We start from the raw sequence: 18,049 nt of genomic DNA, 5'->3' as shown, positions 1-18,049 counted from the left end.
CGCCTAAGTGTACACCTGAAATTAGAGGCCAAAACTCCAGAATGTGTTCAAAAACGCTTTGACACATTCATAAACCTCATATTGCCAAGTGTTGAAATGCGTGATATCTCTGCCTTGAGGTTGGGGGATGTACTTCAAGTAAGTATTAGACTTCCAGCGCCCTAACTTCTTAACAATGTGAGTGGGAACCCCATGCCGAGAAGCTGACGTTATGGCTAGAGATGAGCGAACTTACAGTAAATTCGATTTGTCACGAACTTCTCGGCTCAGCAGTTGATAACTTATCCTGCATAAATTAGTTCAGCTTTCAGGTGCTCCCGTGGGCTGGAAAAGGTGGATACAGTCCTAGGAGACTTTCCTAGGACTGTATCCACCTTTTCCAGCCCACCGGAGCACCTGAAAGCTGAACTAATTTATGCAGGATAAGTCATCAACTGCTGAGCCGAGAAGTTTGTGATGAATCGAATTTACTGTAAGTTCGCTCATCTCTAGTTATGGCACCTATACGTAACGAATGGCCGGATAAAATTGCTGGATCACTGCCCAATGCCTTGACTAAAATGCGAATATGTCTGACAAATTGAGCTGTGGTGAGGGCGGCCCCTCTGAACAGAAGCTGCGTCTGAACCCCGTCAGATCCTAGGCGTATAGACATCATAGTTTGCAGTACGCTGACAGAACACCATAGAAAAAATACCGTATTTTAACAACCTGGCCTGGCAGAGAGGTCTTCGTGCTATGCAATCTGAGCTCGTAATGATCTGTTGTTCAGTCAAGCTGATGTACCGACAACCACGGGCCTTTGACTGACATGCAAGTTAACTTCCCTGGCTTAAGGAAACCGTAGTATCCCAAAAACAATGCGACTTTCAAAGTGACACTATCCTGATAACCGAATGGCAACCTAAGGCATCTGCTATCTTCCTAAACAACCCGGCCGACATATGCTGACGACTGGAGGGTTTGCAAATCTCGTTCTTCTGGATACCCTTCAAGGCATGAACACTGAAGTCTTATTAGGGTATAACAAAGATATGTGATGATAAATTCACGATAGATACAGTTTAGTGGTGTTATAAGGGAAGTGTAATGAAGAGTGGCAAAACCCTATGAACGCCAATAGGAAAAGGGGGGGGGGTGGAATGGCATCAGGGTACTGAGAGCAGAATTTAGTGTATGCTTTACAAGCTGTAGTGTACACCCTCTCTAGCTGGGGGACAATGACTTGTTGATAAGACTTTTTGCAGCCGGTAAGTGAGCTTTTAATCCAGGATCAACTCTTGGAAAGGTGGTACTGGAAACCCTGAGCAATCTGCTTTGGGTATCACCTGGAAGAAAAGCGGAAAATTACTCCTGGAAAGTGCATCTGCCGCAGTATTCCTAATACCCTGAATGTGGGTGCTGGTGAAATGGAAATTGTGCTGAAGGGAGAGCCTCACTAACCTCATAGCCAATGATCTAATGACAGCCAACTTAGATCTGCCCTTTAACAAAATGTCAACGGTGGCTGCGTTATCTGACACAAACATAACTGATTTTTTGTGCCACAAATGGCCCCATAACCTTGCTGCAGCCACAATTGGATACAACTTGAAGAAGGCTGAGCTAGAACTGAAAACTGGCAACTGACTAACTTCCAAGGAATCCCAATGCAGACCAATATATATGGAGGGGTCAATCAATATTTTCCTATAGATTCCTATTTTGGAATCCAAAAATCCCTATGTTCCCATATATTATTATTTTTTGTGATCCCACAAGCTTTATTAGAAAAAGTGCTCAAAATCAAATTGGAAAAACACTCTTAAAAAGAGGGGGCAGAGCAGGGAGAATTTTAACAGTACAAGCGGAGGCCAGTTAGTGAGAGAGCATGTACCTGCAGGCATGCCTTCTTAGGTGCACTATACAAAAAAAACTATCGACGAGTATAACTTCCTGAAACTACAGGTTCTAATCTGTAAAACTGGCCCCAGCTGTGTAATTTTAAGAGAGGGTTTTTCCAATTAGATTTTGAGCACTTTTTCTAATAAAGCTTGTGGGATCACAAAAAAATAATATATGGGAACATAGGGATTTTTGGATTCCAAAATAGGAATCTATGGGAAAATATTGACTAACTTCCAAGGGACTTTCCTTGGGGTATGATTCTCATGGCAAAGTTTAACATGCCAAGAACCGACTGTAGCTCTACCTTGGTGATTCTAAGCGACAGTAAAACCCCATGGATGGTGTTTCTGATACGGGCTAGTTTGGCTAGTTTATCTGGAGGAAGCCTGGCTTCCATGGCCTGAGAGTCCAGGACTATCCCTAGGAAGGTGAGAGTTTTACTAGGACCTTCCACTTTGCTACTGGACACCGGAACCGCCAACTGATCAGATGTAGCCAACAAAACATCTAAATCCATGGGACGTGCATCCCCGTGTTCAATTAACAGGAAGTCGTCAAGGTAGTGTATGAAATGCGTACACTCAAATCTGTGTTCTAAGTTCAGTGCAATGCTTGCGCAAATCTTTCGAATTACCAGGGGCTACTATGGAATCCAAACGTCAGTTTTACTGCAAAATATTTGTCACGCCATTTCAACCCCTGCCACTTCCAAAATTCTGGGTGTATGGGGAGAAGCTTAAAGGCATCAGAAAGAACAGCTTTACACAACCACGTCCCGCCCCCCACACTAAGAATCACTGCTATGGCTTCATCTATGGACGCATATTTGCGAGTAAGTTCCTCGACTGGAATGAGTAAATTTAAACTGGGTGTGGAGGACGAGTAAGGTGCAGACAAATCGTAGATTAAGCATTATTACTGAATTTTCCAATCACTAAACCGACAGGACTCACTCTCTACATATCAAAAGGGGAGCTCTCAAAGGGCCCTATGACAAATCCCTTGGTGACCTCACTACTTATCAGCTGGTCAACTGCCGAAGGGTCTCTAAGAGCTGATCTTAAATTATGTCCCCGGGAAGCGCCACAAAACCAGTATGGAAACCTGCCTTTAAACCCTCTAACATGAATTGGACAAAATGCCTATCTGGGTGTTCTTGTAAAAACAGTTCAAGGGAGACCACATCCACCACCGCTAGTCATGCCCTGTTTTTCTGGGGACAAGCACTGTTAGGGTGCGCCCTGAAACACACCGCACAGACGTGCAACAACCTGCACTGATTGTAGTTACAGGTTGCATGGTTGAAGTTGTTGCAAATCTGGGATTTGCCCAGATACTTGATGGGTCTCCCCAACTTATCAGTGAGACCAGACTTGGAATTTTTTGACTACAAAACCGATGAGGATGTCCCTGGAACTGCATAGTCAGGATTGTTGACGCTGCTGCACCACTCCGTGGTGTGTGCGCTATCGATTGGCACTGGGCACACACTGGAGCCTTAAGACCTGCAAAGTGATTGCAGAAGATTTCGGTGTCGATTAAGGCCCAGTTCATGGAATAGTTAAACTGCGCCAATGCTGCTGCTGCCTTAGCCGAGAATGACTTGTTATAGTCATAGAACGAATGATCACCGTACTTGTGTGACAGTTCTGTGACCTTGTATAAATACATATCTAGTCTTCCCTCCTCTCAGGTTTTACAGAGCAAATAATATCTCTGTAAATGACGAAGGCTGAATGCTGAATTCAGCAAGTGACAATTTGCGGCTAAGTCTAGCATCCTTAGCTTTAAGGATTACAGAGACCTCACCACAAGCAATGGTCTTATTTCCAGTTACGTCGTGGGTGGCAATAAGGAGTGATGCCAAGTTAACGTTCTTACCATCAAGAATGTCCTTCTTGAGATTTGCCGGGAAGAAATGCGCAAGGGTGACATTAGGAATGATGGTATTAAGTCCCATGGACGTAACTGAAACCTGAAGTTGAGAAGATGAAACATTCGATACCGGCAGTGTGGCTGCCCGGTTCTCTAAATTCTCCAACTTGGAGGAGAGAGAATTGATGAGGGTGTGTAATTGTGTTATAGACGTGTGGATTGTGTGCATGGATACTTCCCCCCCGAGCTAGTGCCTGCCTGGTCACTGGGGCCTGCTTGTTCTAATACTAACAGACGATAAAGTTCAGCTTAATGGGCCGTGGTTGAAAAAGGAATCCCTCTGCGCGCAAGTTCGGACGGTAATTTCGGGATGGTCCAATTACGCAAGGACTGAATACTACCATGCTCCGAAGTTCTGGCCGTATTATCAAGAAAGGAGCCTTTTGTCCTCGATGTCGGATGCGTGACGACAAAATAAATAAGTCACTATATGACCTGCTCGCCTATGACATTTAGCCACAACCCCAACTCACCACATACTAAAACTAGCCGGACTATAACGTGAGCTTATAACTAGACTTACTTCTGGCATCTCGACCTAAAACCAAATCAAAGAGAAAACTGCTGCTAACCAACTGTTTCTCCACACAACACGAAAAAGCCACCCACCAAACGTTGAGGCCTGAAGATGTGACAGACCTCTTGAAATAACGTGACTAGGTGCCAAATTTATTGAAACCATACTCACAAATGTGACCAGTGCAACTTAACCGTGTAACGATGTGTACCTGCCAAAAGATGTGTTAGACATATTGCCATATACAAGCTACCCATGGATGTGATGGGTAAAAATTTAACAAAGTCAATAGCTACCTGTTCCTTAGGCGATCACTGAACGCAACGACCTGAGAAAATAAAAGCTGTCTGCTAAGCAACCAGCACATGTTGACCTCCTCGAAACCACCCTTCTGAAACCTTACCGAATCTGACTGGTGCAATTGCATGTGGATGAGTTCACCGAAATCTACAACAACACTCAGGATACTGGGTGCTATGCTGCTACCCTGCGAGAAAAGATGACATACCTGATAACTACTGAGAATTAAATACCTCCTGACCTGTGTGCCCGACTACTCACCTAACAACAATCAGACTGCTACTGGTCCACTCTACCGAAAAAACGCCTCATGGCTAACTGACAAATATCCGAACTTCTGGAACTGTAACAATCAAGTGCACACCACTTACTAACCCACAGCCTGCACCTGAATCGCAATCCTTTATGCAATCTTTTTTTTTTAAACAACTTAGACACAGCTATGACTGCCGATTTATACATAGAAGTGAGTAGGTAACCTGACCAACTGAGTGACATCATCAAGTGTACCTGAACTTGCTTGTGAACTAATAAACCTAAAATCACCATGCAGCTGATCTGTGACCATATCAAATATCACGACCTACTGGAGTAGCCTGTGGACAGGACAGGCCTTGCGTGACCCTATACACCGGTAACATTTAATACCCACCAAGCGTGTGACAACTACATCTCGAACCCGACAAAAGTAAACTTATAAAACTAATTTACAGGGAATCCGAACAATAAATAATAAACGTAACCCAAAGACGTGTTGGGTTCATGAGCCCAAACTAAAAACAAATCACAAAAGGAGACCTACCCCCAAACACGACCAATGATCAGCCTCACAAGATACCAGGATACGGACAACAGGCTAACAGGGGTCTGGTGACAACCTGAAAACCCCAAAACAAAATAGACACATGACCAACTACTGTGAATGCCCGTTAAGACAGTTGTGAAATGCTAACATGTGACTTAATTATTCACCTATGTGGAATATGATTACCTGGATATATAAAGCTGAAGAATAATGATGTGACCGACCAGAAATTCCAAGTAGCTGAATAGCCTGGGCGTTGAATGATGAAGTGGTGCCTAAGCTATGCTCTACCTATACAAAAGGAAAATTACCACAATGACAACACACCCCCTGCTTATACACCTTTAACACTAGCCTGGCTATGTACTGAGGAGAAGGAAAGGAATGAACTAACGTCACAGATGTGGTGGTACTTCTGAATGATTTGGAGGTACCAGGTGACTTAGTAATCCGACTGTGAAGAAAGTAAGCAAAAAACCTGAATCCTGACCACGAGGTATCTAATATTAACAAACATCCCAATGCTGAAACCTATGGTATTAACACCAGTGAGGCTGTGCAAAACTAACCACCTCTGATGACTGTGATTACACCTTGAGCTTACCTGAACTAAACAAGATAATTCATGTGAATAGATGCCACAAACAGAAAAGACACCTGCATCAACCTAGATCAATCAAACAAATCCTATGAGCAAATTACCATGCCCCATCTTTTAAACATATGTATCATTATTATTATTTTTTTCTTCATAGATTGCATAATGTGAAATGAAATAGGCCCAAACTAGGTCACAATAAAAATTGACCGCTTAAAATGAATGTGTGAGACCTTGTGACCACAAAATGTTAGTTACTACGCACAGAATAATGGCCATCTAAATATATTCCCAAATAAGGGACCCGAATGTACCCTACTTCTCCCCTGCATGTGTCACAGCATGCATGAAGGGGAGGAGCGGACAGATTATGATAAACACATGACATGACACATGTACAAGAATAATATGTGATATAAAAACTCTGAAGTGAGTTACGGCAAGTGTGACACCGTGGGGTGGCAGGGGGGCCCCCAGCATGTGGACCCCTGACGTGAAAACCCCCCTCCGGAACACTCCCCTGATGATTCTGGCCCGTGGGGGAGCGAGGTCTGACTACAGATATCCCCATATAGCCCCCCCCCCCCCCCCCCCCGAACTCCTCTTACCTCCGGAGTGAGGGAAGCTATGTACACCACCACCTCAACCAGCCCCAGCCACTTACCTAGTTCCGATCAGCTGATTTGCAGCATCAGCTGATCGGCGATCACATGAAGAACCCGCTGCGTCAGGAAACAGGAACTGCCGTGGGTTCTTAGAGACTCCCTGCCCCTCCCTCAAAATAACAAAACAAAAAAATGGCGTCTGCAAAAGTTTGGGCACCCTGCAGAATTTATAGCATGCACTGCCCCCTTTGCAAAGCTGAGACCTGCCAGTGTCATAGATTATTCTCCATCATCTGGGAAGACCAGGTGATGTCAATCTCAAAGGTTTTAAATGCCCAGACTCCTCTGACCTTGCCCCAACAATCAGCACCATGGGTTCTTCTAAGCAGCTGTCTAGAAATCTGAAACTGAAAATAGTTGATGCTCACAAAGCTGGAGAAGGCTATAAGATAGCAAAACTATTCAGATGTCAATATCCTCTGTTCGGAATGTAATTAAGAAATGGCAGTCATCAGGAACAGTGGAAGTTAAAGCAAGATCTGGAAGACAGAACATCTTGCAGGATTGTGAGAAAAACAATTCAAACCCCATGTTTGACTGCACAATCCCTCCAGAAAGATCTGGCAGACACTGGAGTTGTGGTACACTATTCCACTATAAAGAGATACTTGTACAAATATGGTCTTCATGGAAGAGTCATCAGAAGAAAACCTCTTCCACGTCCTCACCACAAAAATCAGCGTTTGAACTTTACAAATGAACATATAGACAAGCCTGATGCATTTTGGAAACAAGTTCTGTGGACCGATGAGGTTAAAATTGAACTTTTTGGCTGGAATGAGCAAAGGTACGTTTGGAGAAGAAGGGGGAACAGAATTGAATGAAAAGAATCTCTGTCCAACTGTTAAGCATGGGGGTGGATCAATCATGCTTTGGGGTTGTATTGCAGCCGGTGGCACAGAGAACATCTCACGAGTAGAAGGAAAAATGGATTCAATAAAATTTCAGCAAATTTTGGATGCTAACCTGATGCCATCTGTGAAAAAAAGCTGAAGTTAAAGAGAGGATGGCTTCTACAAATGGATAATGATCCTAAACACACCTCGAAATCCATGAGGGATTACATCAAGAGGCGTAAACTGAAGGTTTTGCCATGGCCTTCACAATCTCCTGACCTCAACATAATTGCTCTTTTAAGGTCTATCCATAGATTTTCAGTGTGTGACAGACAGCCCAGAAATCTCAAAGAACTGGAAGACTTTTGTAAGGAAGAATGGGCAAAGATACCTCAAACAAGAATTGAAAGACTCTTGGCTGGCTACAAAAAACGTTTACAAGCTGTGATACTTGCCAAAGGGGGCAGTACAAGATATTAACTGTGCAGGGTGCCCAAACTTTTGGAGACGCCATTTTTTTTGTTTTCTGTTATTTTGAAAGCGTAAATGATGGAAATAAAATCTAACTTTTGTTGACATATTATAAGAATGTCTAATCTGTAATTTGATGCATTTTGGAGATTTTTCCATCTTTCCTTGGCTTCTTTATGCACATGAATACAAATTTTTACCTGGGGTGCCCAAACTTTTGATCCCCACTGGATATTTATGCAACAATATAAAATTAGGCAACAATAATGTGTGACTACTCCAGACTGTTATAGTGCAATTATTCAGAGGATTACTATTATCCATAATGTGACCCCACAGTGCCTAAACCCCACCCCACTCCCTTTCTCCTCCCGTCTCATAACACCAATGCACACCACACACAACCTACATGCCCACCAAACCTCCCCACTATCCCCCATTAACACACCTCACCACCACTGCACAACCCCACAACACTCGTGTCCCCCCTTCCACACCATGAATAAATTGGATCATTCCATCTGATGTACTCCATGATGGTTACCCATAAAGGACCACCCAATTATATCACAGGTCATTGTTCTTATGTCCAGGAAAACACGAAAGTCCATATAGCACTCATAAGTATTCCTGCGATGTACACCAGCTATTAATCATATCTTAATCCGAAAAGGCAAAAAAGTCCATATCATTATCACAATGTTCCAACAACGTTCCTATGGATGTTCAGATGTCTTATCCTGTTAAGTACGGTCCATATCTTTCAAAGAGAGATCATCCCTCATGGCACATGTATTCAATTATGCAGCAAAAATCTATAAAAGAAACAATAAAATAAGTACCCAATATACACTATAAAAAGGAAGCGAAACTCCGATGTTTGTTTAACCCATTTAGTGTCATTGTGTCCAATGTCACAATCCATTTTGTTTCTTTACAAAATAAAGTCCTTGTGAGATCGCCACCTCTACTCCCCATGTAAACTCGATCTATTCCTTTTACCCAAAGCAGCCGCCAGTTGGATTGGTGTTTGTATTTAAAATGTCGTGCCATGGGATAACCTCTCATACCACCATGGTCAATCCAGTCATCATGGGAGGAGTTCTTTATATCTCGGATGTGTTTCATCATGCGTGTTATAAGTGATCTAGTCGTGATACCGACATAGATTTTGCCACATGGGCAACACGCATGATAAACCACATCCGAGGCGTCACAGGTAATGTGATGTACTATGCGGTACTTCTGCGTTCCTGCGTGGTTAAAAAAACCTCCTGCATCCATTCCATCACTATGCAAGGTGATCCTTTTGAACCAAATACTATGTTGGGAGTCAAAGGTTTTGAGGGCAAAATTTCCCTTAGTCTGTAATCGCTCATTAGGATACCCCAATGCCGGGACAAGATATTATGAATCCCTGACCACTGCCTTTTATATCGAGAGATGAATCTCGTTTTACTAGTTTCACTGTTATGTTCTGTTTTCTTCTTCTTGGACATCAGGGCCTGCCTATCCATTTATATATATATATATATATATATATATATATATATTATATATAATTTTTTTTTTTTTTTTTTTTTTTTTTAGCAGGGATCATGCCATTGGTATGAATAGTAATAGGCACTAATGTATTAGGGTAGTACACATTATATGGGGTAAGTGCATGATAGACGAGCAGAATATATTATGAGTATATATAGAGGGATGTCGGATAGGTAATGGTTCTTTTATAAACACTGTAATTAATATGTAATACATTCCCAATGATATTATATATATATATATATATATATATATATATATATATATATATATATATATATATATTCCTATTATGTATGGGGTTTAAGTATTTTTGGTTATTGCTGATTATGAACACAGATATTGGTAATAACATAAATATGTTCGATGGGCTGTGTTATGTTATATTGTACAATGGGATTGTTGTTATGGTGCATGATTATTGCCATGTTAATAATGAAATGCTGTAATGTGGGAGTTCATTATTGATTATTGTAATTTTATGCCAAAAGTTTCCGTTAGGGTATTATTTGATTAGTATATTGGCACTGTCAGGCTTTGCTCCGTAGTGCGCATGCGCTTGTCTTGATCGCCGATCTGGCTTTCGGCTGGCAGTCTCTATGGGCGGATGTACGTCAATTACGTACTTCTGGCCATAACGTTACCCGGAAGTCGGACAGCATGATGGACTGGTGGGATGCGCCGGCATTCAGAGCAGGTATTTAAGGCAGCAAGTACTCTGTTCCCCAGCCTCCTGAGGAAGAAATGATCTCAAAACACGTGTAGGGGTGCGGCAGAGATACCCTGGAATACCGGATGTCGCAATTAGGTAACTATGTTTGGTGATCTTGCATAGCATTGCATTATGTACTATTGACAATAGTGGTGTACATTGGGCATCTGTTGCGGTATATTTTAAGGGGTTACTGTCACAATCACACCCTATCGGTCGAGCTAAGACGCTAGAGAGAGCGTGATGGTGCAAGGGTTAAGGCCGCCAGACCTCTGGGTATCCACTACTAGTCCCAGCAAATCACCAAATTAACCCTTAGATAAACGTGTTTCCACCACAGCTTCCTTCAGAAAGGTGAGCTCATATATTTAGAGATCAAAGACCAGAGCTGATTAAACATTTAATCTGATAAAAGGTATCACAGTGCTATATATATATAAAAATACAGAAACAAATGACATACAGGTACAAAAATACATAAAAGAGTTTGGCAAGGTCAGAAAACAAAAGATGAAGTTCTTACAGCATGATGATAGAGCAGTCCTTGTCAGTGAGAGTCCAACTCTTGTCAGCTTTTGGCACAGCCTTGAACAACAGTTGAGTCCAGCATTTTAAGTCTTAACTGCTTCTTTGGAGGGAAACTCCATTACCCCCCTCCCCTCTGATCCCACCAGGTGGGGCATCTCTCTTATCTCATATATGGGACCATAGACCCCTTACATCCTGCTGCTTCAAAGGGCCTTTGACTTCAAAAGAGCAGACAGACCCCAATTGACTGCAATACACAAACACACAGTCTGAATGACCCTCACCCCCAGGTCTTAGTTTATACACAGATACAATTATAAAACACATGTATGTTTCCATAATCAGGCCTTGGGCCTGATAGTTACTACTGCCTGTGTTTGGGGTATGTGTGTTTTAAGGTTGGGATGTTTTTAGAGGTGGGGTTCTCGTCTTTTGTAATTGTGGCTATTTTGAATAAAGTTTTTGTATCTTTGACTCAGTTTTGTAGGTGTTTGTATATGATATCTGACAGAGTGCTGGTTTGTAGGTTATAGTATGACATTTTTAAACATGCTAATTTTCGTGCAAAAAGAAATAATTTTTTAAAAGTAGTTAAATAAGTGCACTGCAAGGAATTGAAAGCCCCCAAAAAGTACAAATGCAATTGCAATATAGCTTCTTTTTTTTTTTTTATAGCATTTGCTGTGTTGTATAACTAACATTTTAGGGGAATCTGTAATCAGTATCGCCCACACTAACCTGTTGTACAGGCTTATAGTGCGGGGTGAGGGTACGTTCACACTACGGAATTGCCGCGGAATTTCCGGACGGAATTCCGCGGGCGCAATTCCGCAGTGTGAACTTTAACATTAGTGTGAAGGGGTTTCCGCGAGACACGTTCACTCTGCGGAATTTCAGCGGCGGACATTTCCGCTGCTGGAAGTGTTCCGCGCAAAGAAAGAACATGTTCATTCTTTGTGCGGAATCCGCGAGAGGACCATAGCCGTCAATGGTGACGGCTCAGTGCCCCGCTGCCCTAGCGCCGAAGATACTTCCCTCGCGGAATTCAGCTGCGAGAATTCCGTAGTGTGAACGCACCCTGACGCCGATGATGATACTTACCGGTCCTTGCTGCGTGCTACTGCAATCCTGGTTCTTCTGTACGTGCAAATGACCTGCTTAGTGCACTTGAGCTATCTCTGCCCACGAGAATAACTCCTTTATGACGCAGGACGCTGACCCCGCGTCATATTTGGTCGGTCCCGGTGGCCATCAACAACCGGGACCCGCGGCTAATACAGGACATCATAGATAGCAGTGATGCCTTGTAGTAACCCTTCAGAAGCAGCGATCAAAGTTGACCGCCGTGTCAAAAGTGAAAGTTTCCCGGCAGCTCAGTCGGGCTGTTCGGGACCGCCACAATAAAATCAGCTTTCAGGACATCAGGAGGATCCCTACCTGCCTCCTCGGTGTCCAATTAGCGAATGACTGCTCCGTGCCTGAGATCCAGGTAGGAGCAGTCAAGCGCCGATAACCACTGGTCAATGGCATGTTAATACATGCCAGTGATCAGTGTAAAAGGTCAGTGTGTGCAGTGTTATAGCCCCTATGGGGCTATAACACTGCAAAAAAAAAAAAAAAAGTTAATAAATGTGATTTAACCCCTTCCCTAATAAGTTTGAATCACACCCCTTTTCCCATAAAAAAAACAGTGTAAATAAAAATAAACACGTGGTATCGGCGCGTGCGTAAATGACCGAACTATAAATATATATAGTTAATTAAACCACACGGTCAATGGCGTACACATAAAAAAAAAATTCCAAAGTCCAAAATAGCGTATTTTTGGTCACTTTTTATACCATTAAAAAATTAGAATCAGATCAAAACAAAAATGGTACTGATAAAAACTTCACATCATGGCGCAAAAAAAGGGGCCCTCAAACCGCCCCGTATGTATACATTTTCCTGCATGTAGTTATGATTTTTTCCAGAAGTACGACAAAATCAAACCTATATAAGTAGGGTATTATTTTAACCGTATGGACCTACAGAATAAAGATAAGGTGTAATTTTTACCGAAAAATGCACTGAGTAGAAACGGAAGCCCCCAAAACTTACAAAATGGCGTTTTCTTCTATTTTGTCGCACAATTTTTTTTTCCCGTTTTGCCGTGGATTTTTGGGTAAAATTACTAATGTCACTGCAAAGTAGAATTGGTGGCGCAAAAAATAAGACAAAATATGGATTTTTAGGTGGAAAATTGAAAGGGTTATGATTTTTTGAAAGGTAAGGAGGAATAAACGGAAATGCAAAAACTGAAAAATGCTGAGTCCTTAAGGGGTTAAAGTTGCTCTAGTTAAATGGCCTTTGAACCCTTCTAGAGGGAGAGACCCCTGCTACAGCATAACAGAATAGCACAGTATCTCAAATTCGTTATTTGCACACACAGAAGCAAAGGAAATAAGGCATCAGAAGACCTGAATGATTCATATCTCTCCAGGTAATAAGAACTGCCCCTTTTACATCCAGTGAGTGCCATTCAATCTGCTTCTCTTCCACAGGGTTTTTAAAGAAGATGGGCAAGAATACTTCTTGGTTGATGATCTGTTTCTTTACTGCCCGTAATAATCTTCTTACCACTGGATGGCTAGAGGATCTGCCTTGCAAGAAGAAATTAATGGATGAAAAGCGTTAATTTTTTATGTAAATTTGTTTTCCCTAAGTCCTAACAGCAGCACAAGTGGCGTGTTCTGCCCCGTGAAGCTGGCAGAACGGTGGAATTTTTAATTCCACCCAAGTAATTAAAACATTAATTAGCCCCCCCATATAAGGCCTCCTCCCACAGGCCACATTGCTTAATAACAAGTAACAAAGTAAACTCAAGGGCAGGAAATTTGTGTGCTGCTGTTAGGACTAAGGGAAAACAAATTTACTTTAAAAATTAACACTTCCCTTACGTCCTAACCAGAAGCACAAGTGGGGACTTAGCAAGTAACAACACAACTACAGAAGAGTGGCACTTAGGATGGATTGCCCAAAGGCCAACTCCTCTGAACATTTGGCATTAACCCTGTAATGACTAACAAAAGTATTATGGGTGCCCTAGGAGGCAGAAGCACAGATTTGTTCTAAAGGAACAGAATTTCTGTCAGCAAAAGAGGTAGACACTGCCCGGGTAGAATGGGCAGTGACAAAGGCAGGAGGAGTCAACTCCTGGGCTACAAAAGCCTCCCAGATTGCCTCTTTAATCCATCTACTCAGACAGGGTTTAGAGGCTTTCAGACTTTTGTTCTTCCCTGAAAAAGAAAGGTGGTGTTCGGATCTTTGAACACTAGAGTGTGAGCTCAGCACCATTATTTCAAGAAGGGGTGCTGCTATACGTATCAAGTACAACATATTTATCCAAGAAGAAATATATACGCAAAACAGCGCACACCAATAATGTCCATATATCCAAAAAATCTTTATTCACACATATATTCCAAATAAGAAAGCAGACAGTACAGTTAAGAACACTTAAAAAGGCCAACAACGGCCATCCGCACAAACAGGGGGAGCCCCTTAAAAGGGGAACCCCACCCAGGGCACCTGCCTGTTACAATTTGTAAACTACCATCACAATGATAATGCAAACTACCACATCAATTCATAATTAATTTCATAATACAAAGCCCACATACAACCGGTAACATGTAGGGATAATGTGGTGGAGATGACACAGGATGGTCGATGGAGGAATGACCAGGCAGGTACCCCTAAAACCCCACGCGTTCCATAGGCAACCTCCTCAGGGGTGTTGTGCCTCAATTCCCTCACCTCTGCTTTATATATTGTTCATAATTAACTTAATTAGAAATACCTGTTTAACAAGGAGATACCTGTAGATGTTATCTCGTGTCCGAGCTCCACCGCATGCTTGTACTTTCGGGTTCTGTACGGATCACATTCGTTCCATCATATGTCATGCGCACATGCACACTATTCACTGCATGCGCAAGCATGAACCTCCCTCGCATCCACACTCGCGAACGCACACTCCGTACTAACACTCATTCCATGCGCATGATGCGCCAGACTGTGTGCCAGACACTCATTACTGTGCATCTCTGCGCCTGCGCATCCATACCTCCACTATACTATGTGTGCACACTGTTTAATATACATATGTAATACTAAGCGTCACAACCTTATGAAACCATGCCCACTTATCATTAAAGCATTTACATAGATAAATGAACAAATTACAGAAAGTCTCGATGGTAAGGTATGTCTTTTTGCTGATGACACAAAGATATGTAACAGGGTTGATGTTCCTGGAGGGATCCGCCAAATGGAAAAGGATTTAGGCAAACTAGAAGAATGGTCAGAACTCTGGCAACTGAAATTTAATGTGGATAAGTGCAAGATAATGCACCTGGGGCGTAAAAACCCTCAGGCAGAATATAGATTATTTGACACAGCCCTGACCACAGTATCTGAGGAGAAGGATTTAGGAGTAATTATTTCAGAAGACTTAAAGGTAGGAAGACAATGTAATAGAGCAGCAGGAAACGCTAGGAGAATACTTGGATGTATAGGGAGAGGTATAAGCAGTAGAAAGTGAGAAGTGCTCATGCCGCTGTACAGAACACTGGTGAGACCTCAATTGGAGTATTGTTCGCAGTACTGGAGGCTGTATCTCCAGAAGGATATAGATACTCTAGAGGAAGGATAAAACGTACCAGGAAAGGTTAAAGGACCTTAACATGTATAGCTGGGAAGAAAGAAGAGACAGAGGGGATATGATAGAGACTTTTAGATACATAAAGGGAATCAACATGGTAAAGGAGGAGAGCATATTTAAAAGAAGAAAAACTACCACAAGAGGACATAGTTTTAAATTAGAGGGGCAAAGGTTTAAAAGTAATATCAGGAAGTATTACTTTACTGAGAGAGTAGTGGATGCATGGAATAGCCTTCCTGCAGAAGTGGTCGCTGCAAATACAGTGAAGGAGTTTAAACATGCATGGGATAAGCATAAGGCTATCCTTCATATAAGATAGGGCCAGGGACTATTCCTAGTATTCAGATTATTGGGCAGACTAGATGGGCCAAATGGTTCTTATCTGCCGACACATTCTATGTTTCTATACTATATCTACATCACAACTCATTCCATCCTCCCCATACTAAAGAAGCCGTACCTTTCAGCCAGTTCTTAAGGCTGAAAAAAATCAACGCAACCTGTCTGATTTCAGGCAACAATCAGAAGACCTGAAAAAACACCTGATTTCTAGAGGTTATCCAGCTCGGACTGTGAATGGCGCTCTCCAAAAACAGAGTCATTCTCTAGAGAAGACCTCATCTTTAAAAACAAGAAAAAAAGGAAAGAACAGAATGAGAACCGCTTTACATTCTCCTTCAAATATAGCAACTTGGCTTCGGAAATCCGCAGATCTATCTCTAGACATTGGTACTTGATCGAGGATGACCCTGTATTGCATGAAGAAGCTATGAGGAAACCGCTCATCACATACAGGAAGAGTACCACCATAAAAAACAAAAAATTGGTCCGAAGTAAGTTCAGTGCAGACTCCAATACCACAAGGAACAAGACTTGGCTCGATCTGCCCATTTTGAAAGGGAACCACAGATGCGGTAGATGTTCCTTCTGCCAGTATATGTCCACAGGCAGAAACTTCAACATTGGAGGAATGGACATATGTGTTAATGAGCTGATCACATGTAGGACTCCCTACATGGTGTACTGCATCATGTGCCCTTGTGGACACTTCTATGTGGGATCTACCATTAGACCCCTCTTCATGAGGATACGTGAACATCTACGCCTAGCAGGACAAGGACTTGGAGTCCCTAGACTGGCACAACACATCAGTGAATTCCACAATGGCTCTACCACCTGTTTGCGTTTCTTCGGAATAGAAGTAGTCAAGAACAATATCCCCAGCCAAAGCAGACACACCTCGTTACTACAAAGAGAAGCAAGAATCCTTTCCAGAAGCAGAGCGACCGGACCACTCGGTCTGAACGAAAGAAATTAATTTAATGCCTTTATTTAACCTGTGCCTTTTTTCCTTTCAGGTTCTCTATTTCCTCATTCTTTGTCATTATCTGACCCACTATCTTTGCAGCATCCTGATCCCTGCTGTCCTCTTCTCTTCTTCCTCCCCGTTCCCTCCCCGTTTTTGTACCTATCCTGCTCCATAGACATGTACTAGTTTTTTCTATTTCTCTGCTTTTTTCCCGCATTCCATTTACACGTGTTGTATCCCGTGAGCTCCACAGGTATCTCCTAGGACATTGTCCCAGCTCCGTGTGTCTTAGGCATGCTCCCCGACCTCTGCCATTTGCTGCGCTACGAGCCGTGTTTGTTTATCTGTTGTCATGACTCCAGACCTGTCAGCCGCTGCCTCTCTGCGGAGACCTCGTGTATTTAACTTGGTGCCGGATGCAGCAGCAGAGATAGGCGTGACCAAGCGGTGTGTTTGACCATGAAACGGGGCCGTCGCCGCTACTCCCGCAGCTCTCCTGAGCTGCATTTTCTTCGTTTCCCCCGTCTGATGTTTGCACTGTGATGTCCAAATAAAGTCCCTTGACGTTTGCTGTATACAGGGTGAGTGCGTCTTTTTTCCATTTCTACTGCATATAATAAAAGTTTGAATCACCCCTTTTCCCATTTAATAAAAATAAAATAAATAAATAAAAATAAACATGTGGTATCGCCGCGTGTGTAAATGTCCGAACTATAAAAATATATCATTTATTAAACCGCTCGGTCAATGGCATATGCGCAAAAAAATTCCAAAGTAGTGTATTTTTGGTCACTTTTTATATCATGAAAAAATGAATAAAAAGCGATCAAAATGTCCGATCAATACAAAAATTATACCGATAAAAACTTCAGAACACGGCGCAAAAAATGAGCCTTCATACCGACCCGTACGCGGAAAAATTAAAAAAGTTCTAGGGTTCATGAGAATTTTTAACGTATAAATTTTCCTGCATGTAGTTATGATTTTTTTTCAGAAGTACGACAAAATCAAACCTATATACGGTAAGTAGGGTATCATTATAACTGTATGGACCTACAGAATAATGATAAGGTGTCATGTTTACAGAAAAATTGCACTGCGTAGAAACGGAAGCCCCCCAAAAATGAAATTTTTTCTTCAATTTTGTGGCACAATTAATTTTTTTTCCGTTTCGCCGTGGATTTTTGGTTAAATGACTAATTTCACTGCAAAGAAGAATTGGTGGCGCAAAAAATA

Source organism: Hyla sarda, chromosome 2, assembly GCF_029499605.1.
Source record: "Hyla sarda isolate aHylSar1 chromosome 2, aHylSar1.hap1, whole genome shotgun sequence".
Lineage (NCBI taxonomy): Eukaryota > Metazoa > Chordata > Amphibia > Anura > Hylidae > Hyla > Hyla sarda.
Note: the sequence above shows the minus strand (reverse complement) of the source record.